The sequence below is a fragment of the Lissotriton helveticus genome, chromosome 9 (genome assembly GCF_964261635.1).
Source record: "Lissotriton helveticus chromosome 9, aLisHel1.1, whole genome shotgun sequence".
Taxonomy (NCBI): Eukaryota; Metazoa; Chordata; class Amphibia; order Caudata; family Salamandridae; genus Lissotriton; species Lissotriton helveticus.
This window is the reverse complement of record NC_136070.1, coordinates 1,267,190,655-1,267,209,315: the sequence shown is the minus strand read 5'-3', so window position 1 is coordinate 1,267,209,315 and position 18,661 is coordinate 1,267,190,655. Positions and strand designations below refer to the sequence as shown.

At 43.0% G+C, this 18,661-nt stretch overlaps 1 protein-coding gene across 2 annotated transcripts in view; it reads left to right on the top strand.

Annotated features, from left to right (window-relative positions):
- CCDC71 (coiled-coil domain containing 71) overlaps positions 1-1,456 on the top strand; it is a 179,021-nt gene extending 177,565 nt beyond the window's left edge. For both annotated transcript variants that reach the window (XR_013601153.1, XR_013601154.1), the window contains exon 4: positions 306-1,456. The gene's annotated coding sequence lies outside the window, so the exon portion shown is untranslated. The remainder of the gene's footprint in view (positions 1-305) is intronic.
- Positions 1,457-18,661: the final 17,205 nt, after the last annotated feature.

Below are 18,661 nucleotides of genomic sequence, written 5' to 3'. Positions count from 1 at the left end.
ATACTTTGTGATACAGTATAGAAATGGTTCTGGAGGATGTGGTCCCACAATATCAACTCTGAAATATTGCCCGCAAGAATATTGTTGCAAGGTATCCGCTTGTACAGTATAGTCCATGTTGGTAGACATGTTGCTTCTTTGATGGTATTGTGCAAGTTGACATCTTTCAGTCAATATTGTTGCAGGTCGATAGTTTTGTACTAAAGAATGTGACGGAGAATCCTCAATAAACAGTTCAATTGTATTTCTGTATCCTATAACAGCTGCTTGTGTCACTAACTTATTTGATCAATCTGTCTGCCCAGGAAAAAGGATGAGGAAACAAAATGCGGATGCCTGATATGATTGTCTGCTCGTTGGATTGAGACGTCTACAGTTGACACCGTTAGAAGTGATCCAGCAAGAGCAGACGGCACCATGGAGAGGCGACGTTCATGGTCATACGCGACCATCTCTGGACCTAGGAACACTTGCAGAAAACGCCCCTTTGAGGAGAAACTGATTGAATTTCTATTATATTGTGACTGTCTGTGGCTCCACAGCTGAAATGGTGTTCTCTACTTTTAAGTATAAATTACAGGTTAGCGCAGTCACCCAACACCAGGTTCACTCTGGATTTGTGCCTGTTAGAAGATACATTTCACACCTGAAAGTAAGAAAAGAAGTCCATATTTAGATCTTTTTGGGGTTGGATTGGGCTTAAGTTTTAGTAAGAAAGAAAGTGTATGTGTATGTCATTGTTTGTTAAAGGAAAGTCCTACGAAATAGGATATTAAATTAGAGTTTGGAAATTTTAACCAAAGAGGCAATTTGTGTGTATCTAGGTAGAAGTAGAGCGAGATATATTTAGTCATCAAGGCTTGGCCGTAATCAGTTCCCGGGGTTTCTGGAGATCTTAGCCCCGTACAACCAGTTCCCTTTGGTGTTACTTGCGGCCCGCCATGTTCTGGTTAGTATGGAAACTATAGGTAGGACTATGTATCAGCAAAACTAGTAAGCTACAAAAGCCGGTTTTAAGACGAGGTGTTTGCAGACAGAGTTTTATAGAACTATCACAATTTCAGCAGAGATATGACAGAGTTTATTTTTGTAAATGTTTTTTGTGACGGAGCACGAAAGGCTACATGTCAGTTGTGTAAGCGCCATCTTTCCAAACTTTTAATTCCAAACCTACATCCATCTCGCAGCACTTTAGCAAAGACCATATTTATCGACGGAAGAATCAATGAGCCAATTTATATACTGTAGTGAATAAGGAACATGTGAATTTAGGCAACATTCTTGCCAAATCCTTTGCCTTCATTGTTAATAATGCTTTAACTCTGACTTCGACATAATGCATTGAATTTTTTTGTCACCATTTCAGTGTCTATATATTTTCCCAAATAAAATGTGTATGTTTGCAGAAAATTGAATGCCAGCGTTTCAACTGTTCTATTAAAACCAAATACAATATTGCATTCTAATTGAATTATATACTCTTAATAGTGTTTTTTTGTTATCCGTTCAAAAAGAAATGTCCTTAAATTGTTTGTGTCATATATGAAAGTACATTATACCATGACATCCTGGCATTGGCATCATGTGCAATGTTTGTAAGGTTGTATGCAATCAAATCGACTTTTAAAATACCTGCTACACTGCAATTGAGTTGAAATTGTGGAGGTAATGATATGTCCTTCATTATCATCTGACAACTCCAAAAATTTTGCAGGTTGACGTTTTATGTTACACATCCTTACTACTACCCTTTTCTGAACCCCCAAAAACTTTAACACCCCTTAACGCTACCCTTCCTGAATCCTATAAGCCCCTAACAACCCCTAATGTTACCAGTCCCTATACCTTTTCAGTTCCTCACTTCCACTTAATGCAACCCTTTCGCAAACCTTAAAACCTGGAACTACCCCTTTGCCTTAATACCCTTGAACACCGAATTTCCCTTATCCCTAAAATCCTCTTACTATCCCTTAACGGCATCCTACCCTGATTTATAAAAACCCTTACTATCCCTTAATATTCTTCATCTCTGAACCCTACAAAATTCGTACTGCCATTTTACGCTACTATTACTTGAACCCTAAAAACTATGAACCACCTCTTATTTCTACCTTACACAAAACCCTAAAAACCTCTTGTACCCCTTAACTGCTAGCCTTCACTCCTCACTAAATGCCCTTAACTACCCCTTAATGCTACCAATTCCCGACTCTTGCCAACCCGGTAGCACCCCTTATCGCTAACCTCTTCATCCTAAAAAAAAAAACTTGGGGGCATATTATCAACGGCCAGCGATAATTATCGCTGGTGGCTGTGCTTAGCGATAATTTTATTATCGCAGGCTATCTCTGGAATTTATCGCCCTGGTAGCGCGTTATTAACAACGCGTTACTCCAGGGCGATAAAAATTCCAGAGATAGCGAGGTTATCACTGTTTTGCAGGGAACTTCGCTGTTTTTCCAGGGATGTTCCCTGCAAAACGGAGATAACCTTGCTGATACGACCCACAGGGTCGTATCCGCATAATCCACCCCAATGTTAGGGATAGGTAAGTCTGCTTTTTAGCAGATGTTAGTTTTTGGAGAAAACAGCAGTTTTCTCCAAAAACTAACGTGTGCTAAAATGCTGGGGCAGCCTTGTAAATATCGCAATGTGAACATCAGCGATATTTGCAAGGTTGTCCATCGGGGGTACGCCCTGTGATGCCCACTTTGCATCTCATTAGAGATGCAAAGGGAGGCCTTGGGAAAAAGGGTGCTAACGTGCGATTATGCGTGTTAGCACCCTCTTGTAAATAGGGTGATAGATTTATCTCCGCTTGTTTGTCTTTTTAAGCCAAAAAAGGGAAGATAAAGCCCTTGTAAATATGCCCCATAGTAACCACCCCTTTCCAAAGTCATTGTATAGTTTGCACTTTTAAGCTTTATTTTTATACTTTAGCTTGGGGTGCCCCTCTTGCCCATGCTCCCAGTATATGTGCATTTTACCTATGCGACGCAACATTTTTTGATTATTTTTTTTTTATCTTTTTCTTTTTTTGTTGTTTTACTGAAAACCGTCTGCTCATACATGAGCACAAGAGGTATTGGTCAAACATTTCTGTCTTTTCAGTGTCCCTGTTGCTTTGTACCCATTCTGTTGTAATATATTTAATGCCCTACATACAACATTTGAGCTTTTCTCAGAGTAGTTCTGTCTTATTCCTGTCGTCCTGTACGTCTGCATTGATCTGATAATTGTGACAGACCGCAACACTTAAGAGGGGATACTGTTTACCAGGACCCTCTGATAAGAAATATTTCATGATATTCTCAAGGCTGATGGAACAGCTGCTGCTCATGGAAGTCCCTTTGCGTGGGGTTTCAGCATGTTGAAAGAATTTTGTAGAAAATTGTGCTTGGTGTGTCTCGTGAAGTTCTCGGATACTTGACTCAAGTATTTCTTCTATCTCCATTGGAGCAGAACCGTTCCTCTAATTGATGAATTTAAAGAGCTTCTGGAAGGTCTGGTTTACACCCTGAAGAACCAGCATTTACAATGCAATAGGTCTTGCATTTGTCTTAGCTATTGGCTTTGTCAATGACCATGTCTGTGTGTTTTTGTTTAGAGTGTAGCGGATTTATGAACAGGGACACAGCTCCAGCACTGCCTAGAGAGCAGGTAGCAACACTGTATAGAGGACTTAGAATGAGGAATTACCAACGGGTCCCGCGAAGCAGCTAGCAGTATATCATAGAGGACTAACCATGAGGAATTACCATTGAGAACAGAGAAACAGCTGCAGCACTGCCTGGAGGGCTTAGAATATGGAATTACTGACAGGACCAGAGTAGCGGCTGGCAGCACTGCCTAGAGGTCTAAGAATGAGAAATTACCACTGGGAACAGCGAAGTAACTGTAGCACTGTCTAGAGGACTAAGAATGAGGAATTACCACTGGAAGCAGCTAGTAGCACGGACTAGACTAATAAAGAGGAATTACCTCTGGGAACAGACACAGCTGCCACATTTGTGACCAGTTAAAGAACAAGATTTGCAGTCCTGTTTACAGAAACTGAGCAACGGAGCTCCGGGTGAGTGAAGCAGAATTAATGCTAAAAACATATGGTTGGGTGAAAGAGCTAGAGAGTAAAGTCACATTTCTAACATTCTAGTTTTGTGACTGCTCAGCTCACTCTTCAGTGACCCAGAATCTGTAGATTGTAAGTGAAGCTAAGGTGTGAAGGGGAGAATGCACAAAATATGGTGGGTGGGAGGGGAAAGCAGTAAAACTGGTCAGCTGCTTTCATTTGCAACATTTTCAGAGCAGGAAGCAGGCAATCGGAAAAAGAGTGAGTGAAACGACCTGAAATAGACAGAAGCAAAATGAGCCCTGTAACGGGGCCAGTCGCTATGGGAGAGAACATTCAAAGGTAAGGAATTTAGAAAGCTACCTGGAACATCCAATGACAAGCGATGAGCCGGCTTGAAGCCCATGTACTGAATACACCATGCCTCGCAGAGCAGCGCATGCACGCTGGGAGGCTCGACCTAAAAAGGTGACCTCGTCTCACCCTCTTTCAGAAATAGGCTCCCTCCGCTTAAGTGAGCGTTCCAGGTCAGTCATGGCGTTTGTTGCATCGTTCAAGCTACCAAAGCTAGTGGAAGCCTTCATCCACCTACAAAGGAACTTATCACCCTGCACCCTGTGGAAAGGCTCTTACTGTTGCAGCCTTTGCACATGTGGCCATTTTAAGCATTTACAGGACCTGAGCAAAAACGTATTATGGGGTGCCAGGCTTGTAAAAATGTATAAAACTATTAAGCTTGTGCTCAAAAACTAGAAAGTTAGATGTCGTTTTTTTTTCTTTTTGTTTTATTGTTGCAAAATGTGGGATCCGGGAATTCCAGGCACAGAGAAGAAATCCCAGATCCGTGTGAGTGCATACGGCAGAAGGAAGCGCCACAAGGCCATGCTAAACCCGAACCTGCAATAGAAAGGGTAGAAACACTTCTGTGCCATGATAAAAACGCAACCTTTCCACGGGGGACTCTGGTAATGATCTGGGACGTGGGAGAAAAGTAGTGTGAAATGCAGGGACAGATGTTTATTTAAGCAAAGATGATAAACTTGGACCAATCTGAACCTTAAGCCAGAGATTGCAAACTACTCTGCATGTTTTACAGGCAGTGCAATGAATGCTATTCCCCCGACAGGCAATTTTCATTTCATCCTAGCGTTTGTGAAATAATAGACCATTGAGCATTCCATCATGTTTGTGTCCACGCCTCAATGATTCAAAACGCGGATTAACTTTTATATTTCGGTCCCATTACAGAGACACAACACAACATTAATCACATGTTGCACAAATGCCTGGCGATTACACCCAAGAGTTTCTGTTATGCATTTTTTTCCACCAAGAACAAAACTTTTTTCTTTATTTTCATTGTAAAATTCCTACACATTATGCCAGCCTCTCTATTGATTTATTACATAAAAAACAGGTGCATACTGCCTAAAAATCAACTCGTTATTCTCAAAATGAACAACTGCCTTTAGGTGTCTATATACAAGAGTTTATGGTTCTTCCATTAGCTATTGTGATCAGTTAGATAAAGAAATGTATGTGGTTAACATAGTACATCTAAAGTGAGTGACAAAGAAGGCGCGGTACATAAATTCAAGTTAAATCGTGACCCTACATTGATCACCACATTTTCAACCAGATTACCCAGTACAATGTCACAATTCTGGAAAGGAATTACTAATTCTACCATTAAGTCACCAACTTGCAGCGCCACATTGCTTACATTCACTTCCAACACATTTTCAGCCACCTCACTGCTTGTTTAGTCTTACGCGGCCTACTTTGCCTTGCACACAATCTGATTAACGCAGTGCTTGAATTTACTGTTATGTGCCAGCTATTTCTAAGTATGGGCCCTATGAACCCACATCTGTATAGCCCCTGCTTAGATCAACATCCAATCCATCCTTCCTTTTCAGGACCCTTATGTTTAAGTTCCTCCTTTCCATCCCACAATCTATGGGCCCGATTCACAGAACTTACTTAAGACAAAATCCTAAACTTACTCCTTTTGGTATTCACAGAAGTTAGGATTTTGTCTTAAGACAGACTTAAGACAAACTTAAGACAGATTTAAGTTAGGATTTTGTCTTAAGTCTGTCTTAAGACAAACTTAAGACAAAATCCTAACTTCTGTGAATATCAAAAGGAGTAAGTTTAGGATTTTGTCTTAAGTTAGTTCTGTGAATCGGCCCCTAATATTGTTCGTCTATTACTCCTCTATTTTATACACCTTAAAGTCATTTTAATATATTGTGCAATCTGGAAATGAACTTGCTCCCCTTGCAGCCTTGACATACATTTCGAATAATTCTCTCAAGTATTCCCAGTCCAGAACTGGATCCTTTGACACAGTCCAGAAACTTGGTGGCAGATTGATGGCATAAAGCATGTTCACCGTGCACATTACAAGACATAAGACCTCAGTGTTATCCATAATTCCTCCTGGCCCTGCACCGCAGGCAAAAAGCAACACAACTCCACGGAGTTCTACATGCCCCTTTCTGTCTGCAACATTCTACCACCTTCATTCTCATCTACAGCACCCAGAACAAGGATTCATCAAGAAATTCCCAGAACCTCTCACCAGCTCTTCTATCCAACAAGTCCACATCTCCATCCTATGACTTCATCCTCATAGACAAATCTTTTATATATATATATATATATATATATATATATACATAAACGAAAGTATGTCTGTCCTTTATGCATTACTACACCATTCATCCGATCGCCATGAAACTTTGGGAAGTTGTTGAGTACACTCCCGTGAAGGTTTCTGGCAAAAAATAAATAAAAGAAAAATTAAATATGGCCCCCTCGGCCCCCAGGGCCCTCATAATCTTTCAAATACTGAACGTTTACAGTTTATGGTGCGACTCGCTTTTGCAGTGACCATCAACAAAGCACAAGGACAATCGCTGCAAGTGTGTGGACTAGATTTGGAGAATCCGGTGCTTCTCACATGGACAACTGTATTGGCCAGCTCACCCGTCAGAAAACCTTCTGGTTTATTCGTGTACGCACCGGACGGAAAAACAAAAATACTGTGTATTCACAAGCACTCTAATAAATAAACCGAATTAACAACACTTTAAAATGTTTTCCATAGTAAAATGAATAAGTTTCAATAAAAATTACACAATGTAAATTGAATGTTATCATAACAAGTTTCCTTAAATTTCCTTTCTTCTGAGATCGCAGCAACGCACGACGGGTAAGCTAGTAAAGCATAAAAAGACTCAATGCTCATTCTCATCCCTAGGGGCATCATACATGGTACAGAATGCCTCATTAACAGCCTGAATGACTGACCACATCAGCACCACAACAATCGAACTCCACTTACTGGCCTGCATCACCTCCAACGCCACCTGCGTCCTCTCCAAAGCCACCTGCACCACCTACAAATCTATCATGACCAGCACTGCTGCCTGCCTACCTGGCTGACAGGTTTACTGTTACCAGTTCTTTTAGGCACACCTGCAGGCAGAACGCCTTCCGAATAGAGACAAAGAAGTTTGTAAACAAAGGCAACAGTCTTCCTCCATATTTGCACCTCGGATCTGGACCAATATCCCTGTATCGCCGAGGACCGCTCAAACCCTACCCCGTGTAGACAAGAGGTGAAGACCCACTTTATTAAAGGGCATCATATAATGATGCAGTCATAGTCTATAAACCAGTTACTCCCTAAAACATGTCTTATGTGGCTTTACCTCTGATCGCATACAGGCTGTTGCCTATGTTCGCACCTTATGTATACGGTATACAAACATTTGTTATCTACACAAACCATCTACCCCTCCGTCCACCATCCATACTGAACACTCAACTGTCCCCAAGTCCTGGGAGAGGATTCTGAACTTTAACAACAATAATACTGTGTGCATGATCTAAAACACAAAACCATCATGTCCAGCACTGTGCCTACCTGACTGACTGGTTTACTGTCGCCGGTTGTTATAGGCACACCTGCAGGCAGGACGCCTTCCGATTAGAGACAAAGAAGTTTGTAAACAAAGGCAACAGTCCTCTATTTGCACCTAGGATCTGGAACAATATCTCTGTATCACTGAGGACCGCTCAAACCCTTCTCCCGTGTAGACAAAAGGTGAAGACTCACTTTATTAACCCCTTGGCCGGCGCTGTGGGGGGAGTGGGGCCGCGTGGCGCCGACATGCTGGTGACGGAACCACTCCGTCACCAGCCACGGGTGGGCTGTGCTAATGACGGAGTGGTTCCGTCACGGCCCCGCCCGCCTAATAGAACGCGCCACGCAGGCGTGAAATCAACGCCGCGCAGGCGCGAGGCGGCCGGGCCGTGATGGAACCACACTGTCATTAGCACAGCCCACCCGTGGCTGGTGACGGAGTGGTTCCGTCACCAGCATAGAAGGGGTTAAAGAGCACTTTTAAGGCTCTGGTAATGGCTCATGCTGCGCTGAGTATGACCCTCTGTATCTCAGGAAATGCTTCCAGTTTTATATTCCTAGCAGACACCTGCGATCCTCTTACATGCTTATGGCCACCATCCCTCGATTGTTCCTGAAAAGAAAGGGTGGCAGCTCCCTGTCCTATCTGGCAGCTTGGAACTCTCTTCCTTTTGACCTGCGCACTCTACCCAATTTAGGAAGAAACCTAAAACTTTCCTTTATAACTAAGCTGGTTCTGTGTCTTGACTGTCCGCTTTTCCTCTCTGCTGACTCTTGGGCTCGCGCCGGGACACTCTTGAGTAGCTGTGCACGCTATAAATTCCGATAACAATGACACAGTAATAGTCAATAAACCAGTTACTCCCTACCATATGTTTAATGTGGCTTTACCTCTGACAGCATACAGGATTATGCCTATGTTTGCACCTTATGTATACAGTATACAAATAATTGTTATCTTCACGAACCATCTACCTCTCCATCCGCCCTCTTTAGTGAACACTCAATTGTCCCCAGGTCCTGGGTAGAGAATTCTGAACTTGAACAACTATAATAATACTATGTGCAGTGCACCTATAATCTAAAACACAAAACTCCTGTGCCAAATCTAGCACATGACGGCACACCGCATATGGCAGAAATGTGGATACCAGTGTTGCTTCAGACGTCTTGCAGCATTAAATAAATGTAAATGAACGTCAGTTCAAATGCATGGAGCGGCTCCTAGAAGAGGCAGCAACAGTCCCTGATAAGTGCACACCCAGCCTGCAGCACTGCTCCAGTGAGGAGCACACCTCCCTCTGTTCCCATTCTCCACAGCATTGTCCGCTGAACCTGATGGTGCTCCCCCAACCATGTGCCGCATTCTCCTGACCCTGTTTGTGAAGGCTGTTGGAGCGCAGACAATGCTACGCCGATGACTAACAGAGTAAAGATGGTGCAGTGGTACCTTCTGACAAACATACTGCCTGGTCCCATGCACTGTCCTACAAGCATTATCAGCGCTGCCTCAGTGTTTATGGTAAATGTCATCAACGCACCATTCCTCATACAGAATTTTCTTAAGAGCTCGGGCATGTACTTCCTGCTGAGGGCTCTGCCCTCCAGAGCTCGCAGCCTGTGTACTTCCTTCTAATGTGCTCCACTCTCCAGAGTGTTCAATTTCAGCCCCTCCAGCTTTCAAGTGCCTTGCCCAGCAGCATGGCCAACCTCAAATGTTGCAGCCAGTCCGGAGCATTGGTGACCCTTTATGAGCGCTAAGCCTCAACTTCGACTAAAACTTTAGACTGAAAAGTCTTCTCAGTTCCTTCTCAACAGTTCAAAGATGTGCGGCAGATGATCTGCATAGCTCATCCTTACACCCCAAAAACAATGATGTCCAGGATTCCCAGACATCTCCGAAGATGGGTGGCTCTGGTGCTGAATGTCCCGGGATGAAGTGAATCCTCATTAATTCCTACGCTTTCTGTTTCATTCCAACATTCCTCCAGTCCTAGAGTTTGTAGCAGCTTAGGATCTGAACACCAAACCTGTATGTTCAGAATATAGAGTTCTTACTGGTTCAATTTGTCCTCCGAACTGCCCATCATGGTAGAAAAATCTTACAGTCCCAGGGTTCGGACGAATCGATCTTCTTTTGGGTTAAAAAAACATAATTTGTTTTGTTGGGTCGAACAAATCTTACTCATGCCTCTGATCAGGTAGCGGTGTATCCTATAACAATGTTCCTACAGGCCCTGGCTCTGACAGAGCGATTTCTCGGGTTCAACCGATCATTAAGGCCCATGCTGAAGAAACACGACTATCATTCCGGTTGCCACTCTGGGTGAATAATCTAGCTGGTATGAGACAGATGCTTTAAAAAGGTCTGAAGACCGGGTTGCATTGAGTCATTCTGGATGTCAAGCTTTTAAACTCAACAGAAACTTCTATATAATCAAAGTGATTTCCCTCCTAAAATATACCAGTAAATAACTATAAAAGGAAAATAAATTGCGCCCAGTACCTTGTTAGTAAAAGTATATCTGCAATGGAAAACATTTATCATTGGAGGGTTGTTGGATACAACCTTTGGATAAAGGAGACTAAGGAGGAATCTAATTTTCTTTTAACAAAAGTTTATATCTTGGTGATGTTCTGCTGCATACATGAGGCCAACGTCGTACAGTGGGTTAAAATGATTGATTCTTGCACCAGAATACACCCTCGACTGGAGAGGAACTGACAGCTCTCAGGAGTTAACGGCAACTCGCTCAAGGTTGCTGGAAAGGCTTCTTAGGCTCTCATGTAAATTCTAGAAAATGGGATGAGATTGGCATTTAAAACATAACATAACACAATAGAATAATGAATGATGAATGGACTACTATGCATTACATAATAAATGTACCTCAACACCTTCCCCTTTGCCAAATGCAAAAATAACTGAAAAACTAAAAACAGCTGCATGAAATGATAATTAGCAAAGACATGAAATGATACATTGTCTTTGTCTAAAATATACAATATGTTTGTGTAAGAATTCAATACTACTCAAAATAATACATAGTCATTGAATTTGCTTGGCGCCTTCCTTTGACGACTTTCAAACTTTCTCTTCACTGGTTCCTCTTCCTCATCATTTTGTACCTCTTGTAAAGGTTGCAAATTTACTTACTCCTTGATGGACGTGCTACTGTTAACATCTTGACAATTAACTTGAGTAGACTGGGTCTTAACTCAATTTTGCTTCCATTGACTGTGACTGTAACCAATTAGCCCAGTCCCAATTTCCTTTGTTATCTTTGAGATTCAAAAGCAATTCTGCTTGTTGTCTTGAAATGTGGAAAAGATTTCTCTTGTTCCGTCAACATTTTCTATCAAGACGAACGGAACCCTTGTTTACTTTCGTTATTTGAATTGGTGATGAAAGTTTTGATGTACATTTCTGTACCCTCTTGGGATTCTTTATCAAGACCCACTCACCAAGTTATAATTCTGTATTCTCAAATTCTTCCAAGCATCAACATTATTGTATGTTGCTTGTGTATTGCACACTATTTCACTACATTGTATTTTTCTGCTCCCATCTCTTCACACATGCCTTTACTTTGCAGCCAATTTGGGAATAGATTTGTGTGTGCTTTCCTTCCTCTGAGCAGTGTGAAGGGAGCTTTACTAGTAGTGAAATGAGGCATAGTGTTATGACTCCACACTTTTGTTCTCACAAAGTACAGAACATTACATCCTGAAGAAAGAGCTGTTTGAATCCCTCCTTTTAGCAACCTGTTGACTCTCTCCACCAATTATTGTCTCAGGCAATTTCCTCATCCCACTGAATGCCAAACAGCCGACGGCTCTGGTTCGCAGTTAGCAGCACCCCAACATCTGGTATAGTCGCTATGTGTATCCTTCTTCCTCACCAATTGATGTTGCATACATGAGGCCAGAGTCATATAGTAGGTTAAGATGATTAATTCTGCCATCAGGATACGGCCACGACAGGAGAGGACCTGGCATCGCTCTGGAGCAAACGGCAACTGAATCAACATTGCTCGAAAGGCTTCCATTGCATTCCCGACCATGGAAAGAGATTGGCATTGAAAACACAACACACTACAATAATGAATGATGAATGTACTACCATGTATTACATAGTGAATATACTACAGGTGCATATACATTCGGGCACATCTATGCAAGGGTCTCACACATAGAAGAGGCAATCGCAGGTAGCAGCTCTGTAATGTACCATCATCCAATGCACAGGAACAGCTGCAATCTGGTTACCAGACGCAAGAGGCCCCTAAAAAACCATGAGCCTTGGTCCAGAATGTCCTTTGCCGTGTGACGTCACTAAGTGGAAATGACCTCTTTACAGACCCAGCAGCATAGAGCCATGATCTAATGTCATTCAGAGAAATATGAAATCTCTCCCTTAACCAGTTTACAACTAAACTAAGATGTATATCTCGATTTATTTGAGCCGTTCCCTGTTTAGTCATTTTTACATAGTTGTGCGTCTTTCTTGGAACCTTTTCCTGTCTTTTTCTTTGAGGAACTTAGTAGAGAGTTCTCGCTTATGCTAGTGTGACACTTAGGGCATTGGTATAATGATGCTATGTCCAGTATTTGTGATTGTCAAGCAACCTCACAGTAGACATGTCAACCGTTAACCTTACTTTGCTGAACTCCTGACCTCGGGTTGTCTCGAAGACCAGCGAGTCCTTCCTTCATAGGCATCTGGACCTGCCTAGTTTAAGATCTCTCTCTAGACTGAAAGCAGTCATTCACTGGAGGAGGGAGAACAGCTTGAAGCTTCCTCCCTGGTATTCTTCGAAAGACATTCTCCTCATCTTTAGACAACGCTTAAAACTCATTTTTTTTAAACATGTCCTCTACCCATCCTTGTCGAAGTATGTAATCTGCGAGAACATGTCTTACAGGTACTTGGTTTGGCTTATAGATGAAGTTAACCTTCACTGTCTCCTTTCATTGCTCTGACCTATGCATTTGCTCTTCTAATTCGATGTATTCCTTCTCTTGTTACTAATGCCCCCGAGCGCACTCAAATGCATATAGAACAATCAACAGGAGAGTCAAATAATATTCCTGTTTTCTTTATTTCAGTCTCTTCATAAGATCCACAGGCCTTTTGAAATCTACAAGCCCACGTCTCTTAAAAATCCACAAGCCTACGTCTCTTGAAATTCCACAAGCCCACGTCGCTTGAAAATCCACAATCCCACGTCTCTTGAAAATCCACAATCCCACGTCTCTTGAAAATCCACAAGCCCACGTCGCTTGAAAATCCACAAGCCCACGTCTCTGGAAAATCCACGAGCCCACGTCTCTTGAAAATCCACAAGCCCACGTCTCTTGAAAATCCACAAGCCCACGTCGCTTGAAAATCCACAAGCCCACGTCTCTTGAAATCCACACAAGCCAACGTGTTTCTTCACTACGACATATTCGCCGCAGACTTCAACAGGGCTATAAGCAAATATATCACATTTTAAATAATTGTTTCCTGATGTGAATACGAATTATCGCTCTACCAATTCTAATAGTGTATGGAATAAAGTAGCACAGTGAGAGGCACTGTTTATAAGAATACCAAATGAGTGCACAAAGAGTCCCCAGCGGAAAAATAATAACACCTGTGTCCAGTTCAATTCTTATTTTGCAATATAATTGTGATTTACATGTTTTGGATAATACCATCCTATGTGTGTGGGGGTTTGCGAGTGTCTGTGTGAGTGCCTGAGTGGGTGGGTAAATTAGTGTGAGAATGTCCCAGTAGGTCTGTGAGTGCGTCTGAGACTAAGTGAGTCTACCAGTGGGTGTAACAGTGTCTGAGGGGGTATGTGAGTGGGTGTGAGTGGTTCTGTGAGTGGGTTTATGAGTGTCTGAGTGGTTCTGTGAGTGGGTGTATGAGTGTCTGAGTGGTTCTGTGAGTGGGTGTATGAGTGTCTGAGTGGTTCTGTGAGTGGGTGTATGAGTGTCTGAGTGGTTCTGTGAGTGGGTGTATGAGTGTCTGAGTGGTTCTGTGAGTGGGTGTATGAGTGTCTGAGTGGTTCTGTGAGTGGGTGTATGAGTGTCTGAATGGGTCTGTGAGTGGGTGTATGAGTGTCTGAGTGGTTCTGTGAGTGGGTGTATGAGTGTCTGAGTGGTTCTGTGAGTGGGTGTATGAGTGTCTGAGTGGTTCTGTGAGTGGGTGTATGAGTGTCTGAATGGGTCTGTGAGTGGGTGTATGAGTGTCTGAGTGGTTCTGTGAGTGGGTGTATGAGTGTCTGAATGGGTCTGTGAGTGGGTGTATGAGTGTCTGAGTGGTTCTGTGAGTGGGTGTAACAGTGTCTGAGTGGGTATGTGAGTGTCTGAGTGGTTCTGTGAGTGGGTTTATGAGTGTCTGAGTGGTTCTGTGAGTGGGTTTATGAGTGTCTGAGTGGTTCTGTGAGTGGGTGTATGAGTGTCTGAGTGGTTCTGTGAGTGGGTGTATGAGTGTCTGAGTGGTTCTGTGAGTGGGTGTATGAGTGTCTGAGTGGTTCTGTGAGTGGGTGTAACAGTGTCTGAGTGGGTATGTGAGTGTCTGAGTGGTTCTGTGAGTGGGTTTATGAGTGTCTGAGTGGTTCTGTGAGTGGGTGTATGAGTGTCTGAGTGGTTCTGTGAGTGGGTGTATGAGTGTCTGAGTGGTTCTGTGAGTGGGTGTATGAGTGTCTGAGTGGTTCTGTGAGTGGGTGTATGAGTGTCTGAGTGGTTCTGTGAGTGGGTGTATGAGTGAGTGGTTCTGTGAGTGGGTGTATGAGTGTCTGAGTGGTTCTGTGAGTGGGTGTATGAGTGTCTGAATGGGTCTGTGAGTGGGTGCGACAGAGAGTGGGTATTTTTTTCAGTTGAATTGGTTCACCCTCTTGTGGAAAGGAAAAATTGGGGGTATTTTCTAACCCAACAGGAGGTCCCTCACACACCCCTATATTGCACACTTGGGGTCAGGGTAGCTCTACCCTGACCCTTTCTACTTAATTTCTTCAGAATTGTCTCCAATCGGAGATCATTCCCCAATATCTAAAATGGTGGCCACAGCTTTCCACTCCGGCTGTGGCAGCCAATCATGTCAGTGCTGATGGCGTGTGCATTTGCGAAGCACCGCTAAGGATCTGCGTCACTAGATAGCTATATTTCTTTTTCCATTAATATCTCAAAAAGTACTGAACGGATTAACACCAAATCACAAAAATCACTCTTTCTGGGCCAAGATCTAGCTTTCTGCCAAATTTGGTGTAATTTGGTTCAGTGTTTCGGGCTGTAATTGTGTCTAAAATCTATATGGGAATTAACATGGGAAACACACTTTTGTGTCACCCCCCGCCCCCTTTTTCTCAGCTCCCATTTTGCAGATCACACCGAAACTTTCCAGGCACAACTAGATAAAGTGGGTCACTTTTGTTGGAAAATTTCATGAAGATTCGTCAAACTGCACTAAAGTTATAAGCACGTCAAAAAATGCTTTTCCTATGGAAACTAGGTCCTAACTATAACTACCTACTGGTGACTGCCAGTGTGTATGTGTGTATGTGTATATATATATATATATATATATATATATATATATATATATATATATATATATATTCAATTTTTCAAAATATGTACAATCCAGACTATATGTTAAATATACTTTGTCAGAACTCAAAGGATTCCTATCCCGTGTAAGTTATAAAATAAATACTCCATCTCCCAGCACATGGCGGTCATCACAGCCAAAATTAAATTTGTTCATAATATACAGTAACATTTCCTAGCTGGGTGTTGTGTAGCTCCAGGAGAGTCCCAACCTCATACCTATGTCTGGTGATGTGGTCAGGCACCGTTTTAACACACATTGTAGGTTTGTAGCGTATCTTACGGTGGCCATCTTAGCCTGTCCAAAATATCACAATAAGTTATCTATTGATTGATGAAACCCCAATCAGTTCCTCAAGGTTAATTAGGATTGCTAAATTTCTCAATATATTTACAATCAAAACTTTGGATAGTAAATATACTTAGTAAAGATGCAAGGTTATAGGGAAAAATATGTTTATCTACTGCTGCCCAGGATCCATGATACTAAGTCCAATTAATCAGCCAATCTAATACATAACCACAAAGTATCATTATTAGTAAACTATTGCTCATATAAATCATTATTGTAACAATATTATATATGACATCTGTCATTTGACCAACACACATATATGAAGTAACACTATCCACCATCCATATCTAACATCTGCAATTCCTCTCAACATTACAGTCAATTACTATCCAAAGCATGACATTTATACCACATGTATCTACAATATACGTTGCTTCATCTATATACTGACTGCATTCGTCAAACCTTCAACCGTAATGAATGGAAGAACAAAAAAGATCACACCCGTTGCTAAGTGTTCCAAAATTATTTTTAGACTGGCAACTCGTACTCAAAATCTTTCATAAAGTCACTCCACCATGATCATATGAAAAGGTTGCCCACTTGATGAAGTTCTCCATAAAAGAGTAAATATAGAACTTTCAAAGTTGAGTAGATGAGATAGCAAATTGAGGTGCGACTCTACAGAACCCATAATACTTTCTAAAGTAACATTAAGCACCTTCATCATGTATTCAATTGGCAAAAGAATATTGTAATTCATGGTCCATGTTCAATCCCTTTCCACAGCTTTCAATCTCATAATTCATACAGCCTCACATCACCTCAGTTTCAAATCTCAATTGCCTCCCATCTCATTTTTCACAATATGGTCGATACCATGAAATTTAAAACCTAAGTGTAAGCCCTGAGCCTCACACACTTTTGGATCATTCTGTTTTAGTGCCCTGAAGCGCTCAGGCATTCTTTCTCTCAATGTCCTAATAGTGCTCCTTGCGTAGATCTTACTACATTTACAAATTATTACTTATTCCACAGAGCGTGTTCCACAGTCTATATGAGTATTAGTCCCATATTCTCGAGAGTCGCCATAACAAAATTGTTTCTGTTTATCAAATGCCCATCTATACACCTTGCACGTATGTAAATGCCAATGCTTTAAGAAATCTCCTTTCATTTTTACAAACGCTTAATGGTATTGAATGCAGGTTTCTGGTGAGGGTTTTATGATAAGGATTGGATTATGGCAGAAGCAGGAAACCTGCAAACTGATCGAAGATCTACTTCACGGACTAAAAGCAAGACACTGGACGCTGGATGAGAACAGTGAGACTAGACACAGACTTTAACCCTGAGGCAAGTAAACTCTAGGCGGGAGATTTACAACTTCTGGCGCATCTCTGCTAATCAACCCCAGAATAGTTGCGACACGCCAAACCACCCGTGCGCCACCACTGATGAGCCGCATTTACAATGCAGCGCACCGTGGTGCACGGATGGTGTAGATGCGTGTCGCGTCCCCCGACGGAAAGGCGGCGCATTGCTGGAGTCGCGTCGCAAGCGCAACGCAGCTCCAGCAAGGCTCAGGGTGCCCCTATGCCTAACATGCTACGTCAATCCTTGCGCCTGCTTCAAGCAGGCGCAGGGTATTGACGCAGCATGGCCGTAAAAGTGACTGAGTGTAATCTTGTAGATTTCACTCAGCCACTTTTCCGAGGCGTTCCTGCGTAGGAACGCCCCCCTCCTGTGCCGGAACGCCCACATGTGGCGCAGGGCTTTACAATGTGACACATCTACCAGATGCGTCGCGTTGTAAATACCCCGCAGCATGGTGCTGGCTTTGTGCCGCCGCTGTGTCACAAAAGTGACGCCATGGCGGCACAAATGTGGCGCACATGGCTTGTAAATCTGCCCCTAGAAGACTTAACGGAAACATTGGCATCTTCTTACTTCAGATAAGACATTGCAAACATTTTAACAACATGCTCTCGTAGGAAGGAGACTAAAAAATAGAACTATTCCCAATTATCCCACACCAGTGGTACAGAGCTCATGAGTATCAAATCTTACAAGGTGTTTTTCTCTCCAAATGTGGACATTGCATCATATGTATATGGGCAGATGATAAAAAGAAACCATATAAGGGCCTCAATCATGTCATAATATCGATTCCCAGGACACCCCCACTCCGCATGGCCCCCTAGTTGTTGGCGCGCCCTTGCCCTACGCCACAGGCTCGTCCCCGACCTTGGTGCCCCTTCGCTGCCGCTTGTTCTTCCCCCTCGCTGTTCTCCGCATTTTCGCCAGCTTGCCTCATACTGTACTGTTCTTCTGTTTTGCCAGTCTCTTAACCTGTAATTTCTTTTTCCTTTATTTCATTTTGTGCCTTTTTGTTGTATTGTAACCCTGTTGTGTGCCTTCCCGCCGCTGCTCCCTCGCGGCCCTGCCCCCTTTCCTTTGTGTAAACCCCATAGGCCCCCCCCCACTCCCGCCTTTCAGCTGCTCCTCCCTCCCACTTTGCCTCATATGGAGACCGCGCAGATGCGCAGCGGACACGCCGATTGTGCGCCGAAGGCGCGCCAAAGGCAAGCCCGTCTGCGCCCGTCCGCGCCTGGACCACGCCCAGCGCCAGGCCCCCTGGCCCCCGACGATGCCAGACCTCACGACGGACCTACGACGCCGCCACCCTCAACGCACTCAACACCGGCCGAACCCCCGCTTGCTACCGAGCCACCCCGAAACGCACACACGGACCCTTCAC